This window comes from Felis catus, chromosome A2 (assembly GCF_018350175.1).
Source record: "Felis catus isolate Fca126 chromosome A2, F.catus_Fca126_mat1.0, whole genome shotgun sequence".
NCBI lineage: Eukaryota > Metazoa > Chordata > Mammalia > Carnivora > Felidae > Felis > Felis catus.
In genome coordinates, this window is record NC_058369.1 from 60,165,272 (window position 1) to 60,183,488 (window position 18,217).

An 18,217-nucleotide genomic window follows, 5' to 3' on the forward strand; every position below is an offset into this window, starting at 1 on the left:
GAGTGAATTCATATGGTATCGGCCTTTCTCTGACACTTATTTCACTGAGCGTTGTAATCTCGAACTCCAGCCAAATCGTTGCAAGGGAAAATTACATTATCTTTCCTGGCTGCGTAATATTCCTTTGTGTGGTGTGTGTGTGTGTGTGTGTGTGTGTGTACCACATCTCCATCCATTCCTCAACCAGTGGACATTTGAGGCCTTTCCATCTTTGGCTAGTTTTCATTGTGCTGCTAAAAACACTGGCGTGCCTATATCCCTTTGAATTGGTATTTTTGTATCCTTTGGATAAATACCTCGGAGTGCAAATGTTGGATCATAGGACAACTCCATGTTTTAAAGGGTAATTGTTTTTATTAGTTAATTGATTTGAGAGGGAGAGAGGGAGATATGGGGAGGGGCAGAGACAGAGAGAGAATCCGATGCAAACTCCATGCTGCCAGTGAGGAGCCCAACGAGGGCTCAGTCCCATGACTGAGAGATCCAGACTTGAGTGGATATTGTCAGTCACCTAACTGACTGTGCCATCCAGGTGTCCCAGATCCATCTTATTGGTAACATTTGACAAAACTTTGTACCGTTTGCCAGAGTGGACACACCAGTTTCCATTCCCACCCACAGTGGCAGAGGGTTTCCCGTTCTCCACGTCCTTGTCAACACCCCTTGTTCCTTGGGTTGCGAAATTTAGCCCTTCTGACAGACGTGTGGTGGCATCTCACTGTAGTATTGATTTGTATTTCCCTGATGAGTGATGTGGAGACTCTTTTCATGTGTCTTTGAGGAAAGGTTCACCTTGTGTGTTCCCGTGTGCTCCTCTCCCTCCCACACTTTCCTCAATGAGGGCTCCCTCTCCTCTGCCGCACCCTTGATATATTTCTCCCCCAAACGCCCTGTCTGCACTTCCTCCCTTTCTTTGATGTGGCTTCTTCTCTCCCTGTAGCTCTGGACTTGGTTCAGTCCATCTTCAGGTTGCTTTCTGGGGTATTCAGAATGATTTGCTGGTCATCTCGCTATGTTCAAGGGATGAGACGACACGCCCGTCATGCTAACCTCTCCCAACACACACTAATAACGAAGGTTTCAACAAACTGCCTCTGAGATGTATGTGAAAGCTTACATGAAAGACACGAGCAGTGTCATTTCGGGCAGTAAATCACAAGGCGTGGGTGGCGTCTGGTGGGTGCGCGAGGGTGGTACGTGTGTGGTGTGTGTGGTGTACATTGGGGTGGTTGTGGTTGAGTGCATGATCCTGTTCTGCATGGATGGTATGTATGTTCTATATGTGGTTTCTGTCTGTGTATGGCATTTGTGTGTTGAGTGTGGTGTGTGCATGGTATGTGTGGTTTATAAGTGGTGGATGTGTCTTTCTGTGTGCTCTAGGTGTGGGATATGTGTTGGGATTTTACTATATATGCCATGCGTGTATGCTCCACCTATGATGTATGTTTGCATGCCGCCCATGTATGGCGTGTGTGTTTTGTACGTGCTGCCTGGTGTGGTGTTGGCGTGTGGCAGACAGGTGGAGAATGTGTAATATATATGTGTGGTGTGTGTGGTGTTTGTGGTGTCTGTATGTCATACCTGTATGGATTATCATGGTGTGTATAGTAGAAGTGGTACCTGTGTAGTGTACGTGTGTTGCGTGTGGTGTATGTCTGGCATGTGTGTGGTGTGTATAGGGAGTGTGTTTGTGTGTTTTATGGGTGTAGGTTGTGTGTCTGTATGGGGGGGGTATGTGTGGAATGTGTATCGCATGTAGTAAATCGTGTGTGCAAGATATCTGTGTGGTGTGTATATGATGTGTATGTGGTGAACGGGTGAGGTGTTTGTGCGGTATTCGTGTGTCATGAGAGGGATGTGTTGCTGTGTGTTCGGTGTAAGAGTGGTGTAGCTGTATTACCATACATTTGTAGCGATATGGGTAATGTGTGTGTGGCGTATGTGTAGGTAATGTGTAGAGGAGGTGGCATCTGTCTTCTGGATATGTGGTGTAGGTTTGGTGTCTGTGTTGTGTATGTGGAGTGCGTTTGTGTGATATAGGAGAGGTCGTTTGTTGGAAATTGTGTGTATGTGTTGAATGTGGTAATACTGTGGGAAGGTTATAACTGTGGATGTTTGGGGCTTGTGTGATCTGTGTTGGATATGTTGTGGCCTATGCATGGTGAGTGTGTGGTGTTTGTGTGGTGTGTGTAATGTACGGATGTGTACATGGTGTATGTGTGATGTAGGTGTGCATTTAGTATTAACGTGGCTAATGCGGTGTGCAAGGTGTATGGTATGTGCAGGATGTGCGTGTATGTGTGTTATGCCTGCCTTGAGTGTAATGTACAGGTGGTGTGTGGTGTATTTTTCATGTTTCGTGTTTGTGTGTTGTGTGTATGTGTATTGTGGTGTGTGTGATATATGTGTGGTGTTTGTCTGTAATTGGTGGGTTGTGTGGTTGCATATTAGTTGCAAGATCGTTTCCCCAAAGTGCAGTTAGTTGGACAGAGTTGAGTATGTGGCACTTTTCCCTCCTAGTCCCCACGTAGGTTTTCAAACACTTGTAACTGAGGGAAACAAAATGGTGGTTAAAAGGTGGTTTCCCCAGTGTTCTTTCACAGACTTGAGTGCATGGCACCGACCTTGTAGGTCTCAGGTTTTCAAACAGTTCTCACTTATCGAAACATGATGTCAGAAGAAAGATGGTTTCTCCACAGTACTCTCTCACAATGTCGAGGAAGTGTCCCTTTCCACACCGTTCCCCTGATAGGATTCAAACAATTCTAACTTAGTGATTGATACACGATGTGGGTTGAAAGATGGTTTCCCCAAAGTGCACTTTGACATACTTGAGTATATGGCGCGGTCCTCATAGACCCCACATAGGTTTTCAAACACTTCTAACGTACTGAAACGAAATGATGCTTAAAGATGGTTTCTGCACAAGATTCTTACACACTGGGTGGTTTTCAAACACTTCTAACTCGGTGAATCGAGATGTCAGTTAAAAGATGGTTTCCTGAAAGTCCACTTTGACGGAGTTGAGTATATGGCACTTACCCTGTAGGCCCCGCATTGGTTTGCAAAGAGTTCCCACCTAGTGAAACCAAATATTAGTTGAAAGACTGTTTCCCTAACAGTGTTGTTTCACAGCATGGAGTGTAGGGCATTTCCGCCTAGGCCCTGCATGGGTTTTCAAACCCTTCTAACTTAGGGAAACCAGATGTGAGTTGAAAGATGGTGTCTCCACAGTACGTTTCCACAGAGTCGAGTATATGTCACTTTACCCATCGTTTCCAGCAACGTCTTCCAAACATTTCCAACACGGTGAAACAAGATGTTAGTTGAACAATGCTTTCCCCGCAGTGTTTCACAAAGTTGAGTGTGTGGCACTTTCCGACCAGGCCCCACATGGGTTTTCACACACTTCCAAGTTAGTTGAACCAGATGATTTGGGAAAGGTGGTTTCCCTAAAGTGCAGTATGGCAGAGTTGAGCATACGGCCCTTTCCACATAGGCACCGCCTAGGGTTTCAAACACGGCTAACTTACTTGCACAAGATGTTAGCTGAAAGATGGTTTCTCCACAGTGTTCTTTCACAGTGGCTGGTGTATGTCACCTTCCACATCGTTCCCCACATAGGACATCAAACAATGCTAATGGAGTGATACAAGATGTTATTTGAAAGATGGTTCCCCCAAAGTGCCGTTCAACAGGGTTCAGTGTATGGCAATTTGTGCATAGTCTGCGCAGTTTTCCAAGCACTTTTGTCTTAGTGAAACCAGATGTTGGTGACAAGATGCTTTACCCAGAGTGTTCTTTCCCACAGTTGATTAAATGGTACTTTGTCGGCCCCACATAGGTTTTCAAACAGTTCTCCCTTAGTGAAATAAGAGCCTAGTTGAAAGTCTGTTTCATCGTCGTGTTGTTTCACATAATTGAGCGCATGTCACTTTCCTCCTAGGCCCCGCCTAAGTTTTCAAACACTTCTAACTTAAGAGACACCAGATGTGAGTTGAAGCATGGCGTCTCCACAGTATATTTTCAGAGTCGAGTGTACGTCACTTCCCTCATCATTCCTAGCAAAGTGTTTGAAACCTTTCTGACATGGTGAAACAAAAGGTTAGTTGAAAGATGGTTTGACCTTAGTGTTGTTTCACAGAGTTGAGTATATGGCACTTTCTTCCTAGTCCCCGCATAAGTTTTCAAACACTTCCAGTTAGTTGAATCAGATGTTACTTGAAACGTGGTTTCCCCAAAGTGCAGCTTGTCTGAGTTGAGTATATGGCACTGTCCACATAGTCTCCTCATGGTTTTTCAAACCCTTCTAACTTAGTGAAACTTGATGTTAGTTAAAAGATCCTATAACCAGGGTCCCTTGACACAGTTGACTATGTGGTGCTTACTTTGTAGGGCCCGCTTTGGTTTTCAGACAGCTTTCATTTATAGTGAAACAAGCTATCATTAGAAAGACTGGTTCACCACAGTGTTCTTTCACACAATTGAGCACATGGGGCTTTCTGCATAAGTCCCCATAGGTTTCAAACACTACTAACTTAGTGAAATGAGAGTGTAGCTGCAAGATGGTTTCCCCAGAGTATTGTTTCACAGAATTGAGTATATGGCACTTTCTGCATAGGCCCCTATACTTCGGGTCTCCAAACGGTTCTCACTTTGTGAAACAAGATGTTAGTGGAAACATCGTATCTCCACAGTACTCCTTCACAGGATCGGGTAAATATCACTTTCCACATCGCTCCCCACATAGGATTTCAAGCAATTCCAACTTAGTAATACAAGATGTGACTTGAAAGATGGGCTTCCCCAAAGTGCAGTTTGACGGCGGTGAGTATATGGCACTTTCACTATAGGCTTCTCATAACTGTTCAACCTCTTCTAACAAAGAGAAAAGAGCTGTTATTTGAAAGATGGTTTCCCCCAGGGTTGCTTTACATACTTGAGGATACAGCACTTAGTGTATACATCCAGATACTTTTCAAACTCTTCTAAGTTAGAAACAAGACGTTAGTTGCAAGATAGCATCTCCGCTGTGTTCTTTCCGAGTATTGAATGCACATCACGTTCCACATCGCTCCCTGCATAAGTTTTCAAACACTTCTGTCGTAGTTAAACAAGATGTTAGTTGAAAGATGGTGTCCCAACGTTCAGGGACTTGACAGAGTATATGGAACTTTCTGCATAAGCCCCCACGGAGTTCTTCAAACACTTCTAGTGAAACATATCAGTTGAAAGATGGTTTCTCCACAGTGTTCTTTCACAGTGCCTGGTGTATGTCACCTTCCACATCGTTCCCCACATAGGTCTTCAAACACTTCCAACCGAGCGAAACAAGATGTTAGTTAAAAGATGGTCTCCCCCCACTGTGTTCTTTCACACAGTTGACTATAGGGCACTTTGTAGACCGTGCATAGGTTTTCAAACCGTTCTCACTTACTGAAACAAGATATCAGGTGAAAGATGGTTTCTCCCCAGTACTCTCTCACAACGTCGAGTAAATGTCACTTTCCCCACCCTTCCCTGCACAGAGCTTCAAACACTTCTGACTTGGTGAAAAGAGAATGTTGAAAGACGGTTTCCTCACAGTGTTCTTTCATAGAGTAGGTGGGTGGCACTTTTCGTTTGGGCCCCACGGGGGCTTTCCAGCACTTCCAATTTAGTTGAATCAGCTATCACTTGAAAATTGTTTTCCCCAGAGTGCAGTTTGACAGAGCTGAGTAAATATGTCCCTTTCCACATCATTCCCTCCATAGGTTTTGAAACACTTCTATGGTAGTGACACAAAGTTGTTAGTTGAAAGACGGTTTCGCCAAAGTGCAGCTTGACAGAGTTGAGTATATGGCACTTTCTGCATTCATCCCCGCAGAGTTTTTGCAGTTGCTTCTAACGTACTAAAACAAAGGGTTAAAAGATGCCATACCCAGAGTGCTCTTTCACACAGTTGACTACATGGCACTTACCTTGTAGGAACCTCATAGGTTTTCAAACAGTTCACACTTAGTGAAAGATGTTAGTCGAAAGATTTTTTCCCTACAGTGTTGTCTCACAGAATGGAGTGGACGGCACTTGCGCATCGGCCCTGCAGAAGTTTTCAAACCCTTCTAACTTAGCCACAGCAGAAGTGAGTTGAAAGACGGTTTCTCTACAGTACGTTTTCACTGTGTCTAGTATATGTCACTTTCCTCATGGTTCCTAGCACAGTGTTTGAAACACTTCTAACACGGTGAAACAAGATGTTAGTTGAAAGGTGGTTTCCTCAAAAGCTGCTTGACACACTTGAGCATAGGGCACTTTTCGCATAAGCCCCCATAGGTTTTCAAACACTTCTAACAAGTGTACCCAGATGCCCTTTGAAAGATGGCTTCACCACAGTGATGTCTGCAGATTTGAGCCTACAGCACTTCCTGCTTAGAACCGGCATAGGTTTTCAAACACTTGTAACTAAGTGGAACAAGAGGTTACTTGAAACGTGGATTCCCCACAGTGGTGTTTCACAGAGTTGACTCTATGGCACTTTTGGTATAGTCTCCGCCTGGTTTTCAAACACTTCTAACTTAGTGAAACAACATGGTAGTTGGAAGATGGTTCCCCAAAGTGTTGTGTCACATAGCTGAATATATGGCACTTTCCGCATAGACCCCGAATAGTTTTCAAACCATTTTCAATTAGTGAAGCCAGATGTTAGCTGAAAGATCGTTTCAGCACACTGTTGTTTCCCACAGTTGAGTATGTGGCACTTAGCCATGAGGCTTCTCCTACGTTTTCAAACACTTCTTTCTCAGAGAACCCAGACGGTAGTTGAAAGGCCGTTTCTCCACAGTGTAGTTTCCCAGAGGTGAGCGTATGGCACTGTCTTCGTGGGCCCTGCGTGTGTTTTCAAACACTTGTTACTGAGTGCAACCAGACCTCAGGAGAAACATTTTCCAAGATAGACTTGTGTCACAGAAGTGAGTATGTGGCACTTTCGGTGTAGGCCCCGCGTGGTTTTCAAACCCCTCTAACTTAGTGAAGCAAGAGATGAGTCGGAAGATGGGGTTCCCCACAGTGGTCTATCTCAGAGTTGCCTATATATGGCCCTTTCCGCATAGATCCCGCATAGACGTGAAACCATTGTAACTTAGTGAAACTAGATAATAGTTGAAACAACGTTTCACCACACGCTTTTCACAAAGTTATGGACTTTCCGTGTAGGCTTCGCATAAGTTTTCCATTTTCACTTAGTGAGACCCGGGGGTTGGTTGAATGACGGTTTCTTCACAGTGTTGTTTCCCAGAACGGAGTGTATGGCACTAGCCATTTAAGCCCCGCATGTGTTTTCAAACGCTTGTAATGTAGTGTAACCAGATGTTAAGTGAAAGGTTGTTTCCCCAAGTGTTGTTTCATTGAGGTGAGTTTATAGCGCTTTTCCTATAGCCCCCGCATAGGTTTTCAAACTCTTCTAATTTTGTGAAATGAGATGTTCCTTAACGACGGTTTCGCCACACTGGTTTTTCACAGAGTTACCTATATGGCACTTTCCGCATAAGCCCTGCATGGGTTTTCCAACAGTTACAACTTAGTGATCAAGTGTTAGCTGAAAGAGTGAAACACTTGTAACTTAGTGACACATGATGATAGTTGAAAAACGGTTTCTCCACAGGATTTTTTCACAGTGACTGGTATATGTCACCTTCCACGTCGTTTCCCGCATAGATTTTCAAATATTTCTACGTCAAACAAGATGTTAGTTTGAGGATGGTTTCCTCACTTTGTTTTTTGGCAGAGTTGAGTATACGGCCCTGTCAGCATAGGCCTCGCCTGTTTTTTCACGCACTTTTGACTTAGTGATACAAGATGTCAGTTAAGAGATGGTTTGTCCACAGTATTCTCTCACAGGGTCATGTATATGTCACTTTCCGCATCGTTTCCTTGCCTGGGTTGTCAAACACTTCTAACTTAGTGATACAAGATGTTAGTTGAAAGATGGTTTTCGCCAAGTGCAGCTCGACAGAGTTGAGTATATGACCCTATCGGCACATGCCCCGCATAGTTTGTCAAACACTTCTAATTTAGTGAAGCGATGTGTTAATTGAACGTTTCCCCGCCTTGTTGCTTCACAGAGTCTGTGTCACTTGCCGTGTAGGCCCATCATAAGTTTTCAAAGAGTTGTGACTGATTGAAATCAGGTCCCAGCTGAAAGATTCTTTCACCACAGTGTGTTTTCCCAGAGTTGAGGATCTGGCACTTTCCGTCTAGTCCGTGCTTAGGTTTTCAGACACTTCTATCTTGGTGTCACAAGATGTTACTTGCAAGATGGTCTGTCCAGAGTATTTCTCTCACAGTGTCGACTACGGGTCACTTTCCACATCGTTCCCCGCATAGGTTTTGAAACACTTCTAATGATAGAAGCTGTTAGTTGAAAGATGGTTGCCACAAAGTGCAGTTTGACAGTATAAGCCTTGCAGAGGTTTTCAATGAGTTCTCACTCGGTGAAACCAGATTGGAATATTGTTGCACCACAACGTTGTTTCACAGAGTGGAGTGTATGGCACTATCCGCCTAGGCCCCGCATGTGTATTCAAACATTTCACAGTTGGTGAAAGCAGGTATAAAGTGAAAGAATATTTCCCCAGAGTGTTTTTTCACAGAGTCGAGTATATGGAACTTGCCACGTAGATCGTGCATAGGTTTTCAAACATTTTGACTTTGTGAAACCAGATGGTAAGTGAAAGATTCCTTCTCCACCCTGTTGGTTCACGGAGTTGTGTATATGGCACTTTCCGCCTAAGCCGCGCATGGGTTTTCAAACGCTTCTACCTTAGTGAAGGAAGATGTAAGTTGCAAGTTGGTTGCTGCAAACTGCAGGTTGACACATTTGAGTAGTTGGCACTATTGGCCTAGGCTCCGGGTAGCTATTCAAAGACTTCTAACTTAGTGAAACGAGATACTAGTTGAAAGATGCTTTCTGCACAGTGTTGTTTCACAGAGCTGAGTATACGACACTTGCCCTGTAGGCCCTGCATAGGTTTTCAAATGAGTTCTCTGTGAAATCAGATGTTACTTGAAGGAATGTTCCACCCACAGTTCGTTTCAGAGAATGGAGCCTATGGCACTATCTGCCTAGGCCCCGCATGTGCATTCCAACATTTCTAGCTTGGTGAAAGGAAGCTTTCGGTGAAAGATGATTTCCCCACAGTGCGGTTTCACAGAGTTGAACATATGGCACCTTGCCTGTAGACCTGCCATACCTTTTCAACCAATTCTAACTGTCTGAGATCAGATGCTAGAGGAAAGACGGTTTCGCCACTGTGCTGTTTCACAAAGTTGAGCACAAGGCACTTTCCTCATAGGGTTCCCATGACGTTTCAAACACTTCTCTCACAATATAACTAGCTGACAGAAGAAAGATAACTTCCCCGGCCTTTCATAGAGTTGCGTCTACTGCACTCTCTGAGTAGGTTTTCCAATAGGTCTCACTGGGTGAAATCAGATGTTAGTTGAGAAAATGTCTCACCCAGTATGTTTCACAGAATGTAGTATATGGCACTATCCGCCTAGGCCCCGCACGTGTATTCAAACATTTATGGCAGCTTTAGTGGAAGCAGGTTTTAGGTGAAACGTGGTTTCACCACAGTGTTGTTTCAAGAGTTGCACATATGGCACTTTCCATGTAGGTCATGCTTAGGTTTTGAAACTAAGTTTCTGAAACCAAATGTTGAAAGATAGTTTCAGCACACTGTTGTTTCAGAGAGTTGAGTATATGGCACATTCCGCATAGTTCCCTGCCGGGCTGTTCAAACACTGGTAACTTAGTGAAACCAGATGTTAGTGAAAAGATGGATTCCCCACAGTGTTGTTTGACAGAATTGCGTATATGGCGCTTTCTGCATAGAGCCCGCCATGGTTTTGGAAAAGCTCTAACTTAGTGAAAGGAGTTGTTAGTTCAAAGATGGTTTCTCCACAGTTCTGTTCAGCACAGTGAAGTATATTGGTATTTCCACCTAAGGACCGCATAGGTTTTCAAACACAGTGCCCACAAGTGAGTATATGGCACTTACCATGTTGGCTCCAGATAGACTTCCAGAGCTGCCACTTATTGCAACCAGATGTTAATTGAAGGATAATTTCACCAGAGTGGTTTCTCAGAGTTGTGTATATGGCATTTTCGGCCTAGGCCCCTCATAGCCTTTCAAACAGTTCTTCGTGATGCAAGACATTAGTTGAGACACGTCTTGTCCACAGTATTTTCTCTCTGTGTCGAGAATAAATCACTTCCCGCATCGTTTGCCGCCTACATTTTCAAACACTTCTAAGTTGATACAAGATGTTAGTTGAAAGATTTCCGCAAAAGGCAGTTTGACAGAGTTGTGTACATGGCACTTTCAGCATAGAACCTGCATAGTTTTGCAAACACTTCTCAGTGAAAGGAGATGATCGTTGGAAGAATGTTTCACCACGGGGTTGCCTGACAGAATACAGTCTATGGCACTTTATGTGTTGGTCCTCTAAGGGGTTTCAAATAAATCTAACAGAGTGAACCCAGATGGTGGATGAAAGACTGTTTCACCCCAATGTTTCACAGAGATACGTGTATTGCACTGTCTTCCTAGGTTCGGCAAGTAGTATTCAAAACCCCTGAGTTAGTGAAAGTACATTTGAGGTGTACGATGGTTCCCCCAGAACCTAGTTTCACAGAGTTGCGTGTATGGCACTTTCCTTGTACGTCATGCATAGGTTTTTCAAAGAGTTGACTAGCCGGCACTTTCCCCGTAAGCCGCGCATAGGTTTTCAGACTTGTGACAGTGATATGAGATGTTAGTTGAAAGAAGGTTTCCCCAAATTGTTGTTCCACAGATGCCAGTATGTGGCACTTTTCGCCCAGGTCCTGCAGAGATTTTCAACCATTTTCCCTCAGAGAACACAGATGGTAGTTTGCAAGGCGGTTTCCCCACTGTGTGGTTTCACACAATTGAGTGTACGTCACTGTCCCCTGAAGCCCTCACCTGTTTTCAGCAATTGTAACTGAGTGACACCACATAAGAGAAATTTTATCAACAGTGCACTTTTCTGAGTGGAGTTTGTGTCACTTTGGTGTAATCACCTCATGGTTGTGAAACACCTCTAACTCAGTGAGGCAAGAGATGAGTTGGAAGATGGATTCCCAACATTGTTCTATCTCAGAGTTGCCTATATAGTCTTTCAACTAAAATCTTGTTTCACTAACGAAGTGTTTGAAAAACTACGCTGGGCCCAAGGAAAGAGCTTATAGAGTCACTCTGTGGGGACTCCATCTTCCAACTAATCTCTTGTTTCACTAAATTAAGTTGTTTGAAAACCATAATGGGCTTACACTGAAAGTGCCACATGACTGTGAAACTGCACTCTCAGGAAACATTCTTTCTCTTAAAATAAGGTTTCACTGAGTTGCAAATGTTTGAAAACAGAAGTGGGGCCTATGTGGAAGGATAGTGCCATAACTTCCACGCTGTGAAAGAATACTGTGGGGATACCACTTTTCACCTACCATCTCGTTCTTCTAAGTTAGAAATGTTTGAATATCTATGAGAAGCAATATACTAAACTGTGTGAAACTACGTGATGAATCGTTATTTCAACTAACATCTGGTTTCAAGAATTGAAAATTGAAGACGGTCTATGCGGAAAAGGGCATATACTCAAATCTGTGACCATGTGAGGAAAATTCTTTCAATCTACCTTTGGTGTAACGAAATTAGAAGCGTTAAAAAAAAAACCTATGGGGAGGCTATGCCGAATTGCCCTATACTCACCTCTGTCAACCTGCACTTCGTGGAAACCATTTTAAAGTAACATCTTGTAGCACAAAATTAGGAGTGTTTGAAAACGCATGAGGGTAGGATGCGTGAAGTGCCAGATACTGACAACTGTGGAAAACTGTCATAAATCGTCTTTCAACTAAAATCTTTCATTTAAGTTAGAAGTGTTTGAAAACCTATGCACGGTCTATGAGGAAAGTGCCATTCATTCAACTAACATCTGATTTCACCCAGGGTGAGCTCTTTTGAAAACCTATGAGCGGCCTACAAGGTATGAGCCATATACTGAACTCTGTGGGGAAACATTCAGCTATTTTTTTCCTTTAGTTAGAAGTGTCTGAAACGCTATGCATGACCTAGGCAAAAGTGCCATATACTCAACTCTCAAACGGCACTCTTAGGAAAGCATCTTTCAGCTAAAATCTTTATGTAACTACGTTAGAAACATTGGAAAACATATTTGGGGATCAATGTGGAAAGTGACATATACCAGACACAGTGAGAAAATAGAGAGGACACTCCATCTTGTGTCACTAAGTTTGAAGTGTTTGAAACCACAAGCGGAGCCTGTGGCAAGCACAACTGTGGGGAAACTCTTTCAACTAACAACTAATTCACTAAGTTAGAAGTTTTTGAAAAACTATGCAGAGCCTTTGCCAAAAGTGTCATATACAGCACTCTGAGGAAAAAACACTGTGGTGAAACGATCTTTCAACTAACACCTGTTGACAGTGCCATATACTAAACTCTGTGATACTTCACTTTGCGGGAACCATTTGCAACTAACATCTGCTATCTCTAAGAAGTGTTTGAAAACTTATTTGGAGAATGATGAGGAAAGTAACACATACTGGATACTATGAGAAAATACAGTGGATAATCAGTCTTTCAACTAGCTAGTGTCACTAAGTTAGAAGTGTTTGTAAACCTAGGCGCGGCTTATGGGGGAAGGGCCGTATACTCGACGTTTTGAAAAAAGGAGTGTGGAAAAAGACACTGAATATCTGGTTTCACAAAATTAAAGCAGTGTGACTGTGCGTGACCTACAAGGAAGTGCCATACAGGCAACTCTGTGAAAAATTCTGCGGAAAATATCCTTCACCTACTCTCTGGTTTGTGTTTGAATGCAAACGCAGGCCTAGAAGAATAATAGATGTACTCAGTTCTGTGAAAAAATCTGGTGATACAATCTTCAAAACACCAACTGCTTTAACTATGTTAGAGGTGTTTGTAACACTTTACAGGGAGGAAAACATAAAATGCCATATACCCTGCTATGTCGAACAACCCTGCGGTGAAACTTCTTTAAAACAACCTCCGTTTTATTAAGTGGGAATGCTTTGAAAATCTCTGCAGGACCTGGGCGAAAAGTGCCACATACTGGCATCTGTGGAACAACAATTTGGGGAAACCTTCTTTCAACTAACATCTCATATCACTGTCACAAGTCTGAAAACCTATGCGCGGCTTACGGGGAAAGTGCCGGCTAGTCAACTCTTTGAAAAACCTATGCATGACGTACAAGGAAAGTGCCATACACGCAACTCTGTGAAACTAGGTTCTGGGGGAACCATCGTACACCTCAAATGTACTTTCACTAACTCAGGGGTTTTGAATACTACTTGCCGAACCTAGGAAGACAGTGCAATACACGTATCTCTGTGAAACATTGGGGTGAAACAGTCTTTCATCCACCATCTGGGTTCACTCTGTTAGATTTATTTGAAACCCCTTAGAGGACCAACACATAAAGTGCCATAGACTGTATTCTGTCAGGCAACCCCGTGGTGAAACATTCTTCCAACGATCATCTCCTTTCACTGAGAAGTGTTTGCAAAACTATGCAGGTTCTATGCTGAAAGTGCCATGTACACAACTCTGTCAAACTGCCTTTTGCGGAAATCTTTCAACTAACATCTTGTATCAACTTAGAAGTGTTTGAAAATGTAGGCGGCAAACGATGCGGGAAGTGATTTATTCTCGACACAGAGAGAAAATACTGTGGACAAGACGTGTCTCAACTAATGTCTTGCATCACGAAGAACTGTTTGAAAGGCTATGAGGGGCCTAGGCCGAAAATGCCATATACACAACTCTGAGAAACCACTCTGGTGAAATTATCCTTCAATTAACATCTGGTTGCAATAAGTGGCAGCTCTGGAAGTCTATCTGGAGCCAACATGGTAAAGTGCCATATACTCACTTGTGGGCACTGTGTTTGAAAACCTATGCGGTCCTTAGGTGGAAATACCAATATACTTCACTGTGCTGAACAGAACTGTGGAGAAACCATCTTTGAACTAACAACTCCTTTCACTAAGTTAGAGCTTTTCCAAAACCATGGCGGGCTCTATGCAGAAAGCGCCATATACGCAATTCTGTCAAACAACACTGTGGGGAATCCATCTTTTCACTAACATCTGGTTTCACTAAGTTACCAGTGTTTGAACAGCCCGGCAGGGAACTATGCGGAATGTGCCATATACTCAACTCTCTGAAACAACAGTGTGCTGAAACTATCTTTCAACATTTGGTTTCAGAAACTTAGTTTCAAAACCTAAGCATGACCTACATGGAAAGTGCCATATGTGCAACTCTTGAAACAACACTGTGGTGAAACCACGTTTCACCTAAAACCTGCTTCCACTAAAGCTGCCATAAATGTTTGAATACACGTGCGGGGCCTAGGCGGATAGTGCCATATACTACATTCTGTGAAACATACTGGGTGAGACATTTTCTCAACTAACATCTGATTTCACCCAGTGAGACCTATTGGAAAACCTACTCAGAGAGTGCAGTAGACGCAACTCTATGAAAGGCCGGGGAAGTTATCTTTCTTCTGTCAGCTAGTTATATTGTGAGAGAAGTGTTTGAAACGTCATGGGAACCCTATGAGGAAAGTGCCTTGTGCTCAACTTTGTGAAACAGCACAGTGGCGAAACCGTCTTTCCTCTAGCATCTGATCTCAGACAGTTAGAATTGGTTGAAAAGGTATGGCAGGTCTACAGGCAAGGTGCCATATGTTCAACTCTGTGAAACCGCACTGTGGGGAAATCATCTTTCACCGAAAGCTTCCTTTCACCAAGCTAGAAATGTTGGAATGCACATGCGGGGCCTAGGCAGATAGTGCCATAGGCTCCATTCTCTGAAACGAACTGTGGGTGGAACATTCCTTCAAGTAACATCTGATTTCACAGAGAACTCATTTGAAAACCTATGCAGGGCCTACAGGGCAAGTGTCGTATACTCAGCTCTGTGAAACAACACTGTGCAGAAAGCATCTTTCAACTAGTATCTCGTTTCACTAAGTTAGAAGTCTTTGAATAGCTACCCGGAGCCTAGGCCAATAGTGCCAACTACTCAAATGTGTCAACCTGCAGTTTGCAGCAACCAACTTGCAACTTACATCTTCCTTCACTAAGGTAGAAGCGTTTGAAAACCCATGCGCGGCTTAGGCGGAAAGTGCCATATACACAACTCCGTGAACCAACAGGGTGGAGAAGGAATCTTTCACTTACCATCTGGTTTCACAAAGTCAAAATGTTTGAAAACCTATGCACGATCTACGTGGCAAGTTCCATATACTCGACTCTGTGAAAAAACACTCTGGGGAAATATTCTTTCACTTTATACCTGCTTTCACCAACTGTGAAATGTTTGAATACACATGCGGGGCCTAGGCGGATAGTGCCATACACTCCACTCTGTGAAACAACGTTGTGGTGCAACAATATTCCAATCTGGTTTCACCGAGTGAGAACTCATTGAAAACCTCTGCAAGGCTTATACTGTCAAACTGCACTTTGTGGCAACCATCTTTCAACTAACAGCTTCTATCATTAGAAGTGTTTCAAAACCTATGCGGGGAACGATGTGGAAAGTGACCCGTAGTCGACACTGTGAGAGAAATACTCTGGACAGACCATCTTGCAAGTAACATCTTGTGACACCAAGATAGAAGTGTCTGAAAACCTAAGCACGGACTAGACGGAAAGTGCCAGATCCTCAACTCTGGGAAAACACACTGTGGTGAAAGAATCTTTCAGCTGGGACCTGATTTCAATCAGTCACAACTCTTTGAAAACTTATGATGGGCCTACACGGCAAGTGACACAGACTCTGTGAAGCAACAAGGCGGGGAAACGTTCAATTAACACATCGCTTCACTAAATTAGAAGTGTTTGACAAACTATGCGGGGCATGTGCCGATAGGGTCATATACTCAACTCTGTCGAGCTGCACTTGGCGAAAACCATCTTTCAACTAACATCTTGTATCACTAAGTTAGAAGTGTTTGACAACCCAGGCAAGGAAACGATGCGGAAAGTGACATATACATGACCCTGTGAGAGAATACTGTGGACAAACCATCTCTTAACTGACATCTTGTATCACTAAGTCAAAAGTGCGTGAAAAAACAGGCGAGGCCTATGCTGACAGGGCCGTATACTCAACTCTGCCAAAAAACAAAGTGAGGAAACCATCCTCAAACTAACATCTTGTTTGACGTAGAAATATTTGAAAATCTATGCGGGAAACGACGTGGAAGGTGACATATACCAGTCACTGTGAAAAAATCCTGTGGAGAAACCGTTTTTCAACTATCATCATGTGTCACTAAGTTACAAGTGTTTCACTCTTTCAGCTAACACTTGATCACTAAGTTGTAACTGTTGGAAAACCCATGCAGGGCTTATGCGGAAAGTGCCATATAGGTAACTCTGTGAAAAACCAGTGTGGCGAAACCGTCGTTAAGGAACATCTCATTTCACAAAATTAGAAGAGTTTGAAAACCTATGCGGGGGCTATAGGAAAAGCGCTATAAACTCACCTCAATGAAACAACACTTGGGGAAACAACCTTTCACTTAACATCTGGTTACACTACATTACAAGCGTTTGAAAACACATGCGGGGCTTAAATGGCTAGTGCCATACACTCCGTTCTGGGAAACAACACTGTGAAGAAACCGTCATTCAACCAACCCCCGGGTCTCACTAAGTGAAAATGGAAAACTTATGCGAAGCCTACACGGAAAGTCCATAACTTTGTGAAAAGCGTGTGGTGAAACGTTGTTTCAACTATTATCTAGTTTCACTAAGTTACAATGGTTTCACGTCTATGCGGGATCTATGCGGAAAGGGCCATATATAGGCAACTCTGAGATAGACCACTGTGGGGAACCCCATCTTCCGACTCATCTCTTGCTTCACTAAGTTAGAGGGGTTTGAAAACCACGCGGGGCCTACACCGAAAGTGCCACATACTCACTTCTGTGACACAAGTCTATCTTGGAAAATGTTTCTCCTGAGGTCTGGTTGCACTCAGTAACAAGTGTTTGAAAACACACGCAGGGCCCACGAAGACAGTGCCATACGCTCACCTCTGGGAAACTACACTGTGGAGAAACGGCCTTTCAACTACCGTCTGGGTTCTCTGAGAAAGAAGTGTTTGAAAACGTAGGAGAAGCCTCATGGCTAAGTGCCACATACTCAACTGTGGGAAACAACAGTGTGCTGAAACGATCTTTCAGCTAACATCTGGCTTCACTAATTGAAAATGGTTTGAAAACTATTCGGGGTCTATGCGGAAAGTGCCATATATTCAGCTATGTGACACAACACTTTGGGGAACCATCTTCCAACTACCATGTTGTTTCACTAAGTTAGAAGTGTTTGAAAACCAGGCGGAGACTATACCAAAAGTGCCATAGAGTCAACTCTGTGAAACACCACTGTGGGGAATCCACGTTTCAAGTAACCTCTTGTTCCACTTAGTTACAAGTGTTTGAAAACCTATGCCGGTTCTAAGCAGGAAGTGCTGTAGGCTCAAATCTGCAGACATCACTGTGGTGAAGCCATCTTTCAAAGGGCATCTGGGTACACTTGTTAGAAGTGTTTGAAAACCTATGGGGGCTTATGCGAAAAGTGCCCTATGCTCAAGTGTGTCAAGCAGCTTTTGAGGAAACCACCTTTCAACTAACATCTTGTTTCACCGTGTTAGAAGTGTTTCAAACACTGTGCTAGGAACCATGAGGAAAGTGACATATACTAGACACAGTGAAAACGTACTGTAGAGAAACCGTCTTTCAACTCACTTCTGCTGTGGCTAAGTTAGAAGGGTTTGAAAACTTCTGCAGGGCCGATGCGCAAGTGCCGTCCACTCCATTCTGTGAGACAACACTGTAGGGAAAAAATCTTTCGACTAACATCTTTCACTAAGTGTGAACTGTTTGAAAACCTATGAGGTTCCTACAAGGTAAGTGCCATGTAGTCAACTGTGTGAAAGAGCACTCTGGGTATGGCATCTTTTAACCCTTTGTTTTAGTACGTTAGAAGCAACTGCAAAAACTCTGCGGGGATGAATGCAGAAAGTGCCATATACTCAACTCTGTCAAGCTGCACTTTGGCGAAACCGTCTTTCAACTAACAACTTTGTGT

The 18,217-nt window shown here is 43.4% G+C and overlaps 1 protein-coding gene across 1 annotated transcript in view; it reads left to right on the forward strand.

Moving 5' to 3' along the window:
• The window catches only part of LOC101081454 (solute carrier family 41 member 3), an 837,990-nt gene that overhangs the window by 101,610 nt on the left and 718,163 nt on the right, over positions 1-18,217 (forward strand). The gene's annotated exons all lie outside the window — the stretch shown is intronic.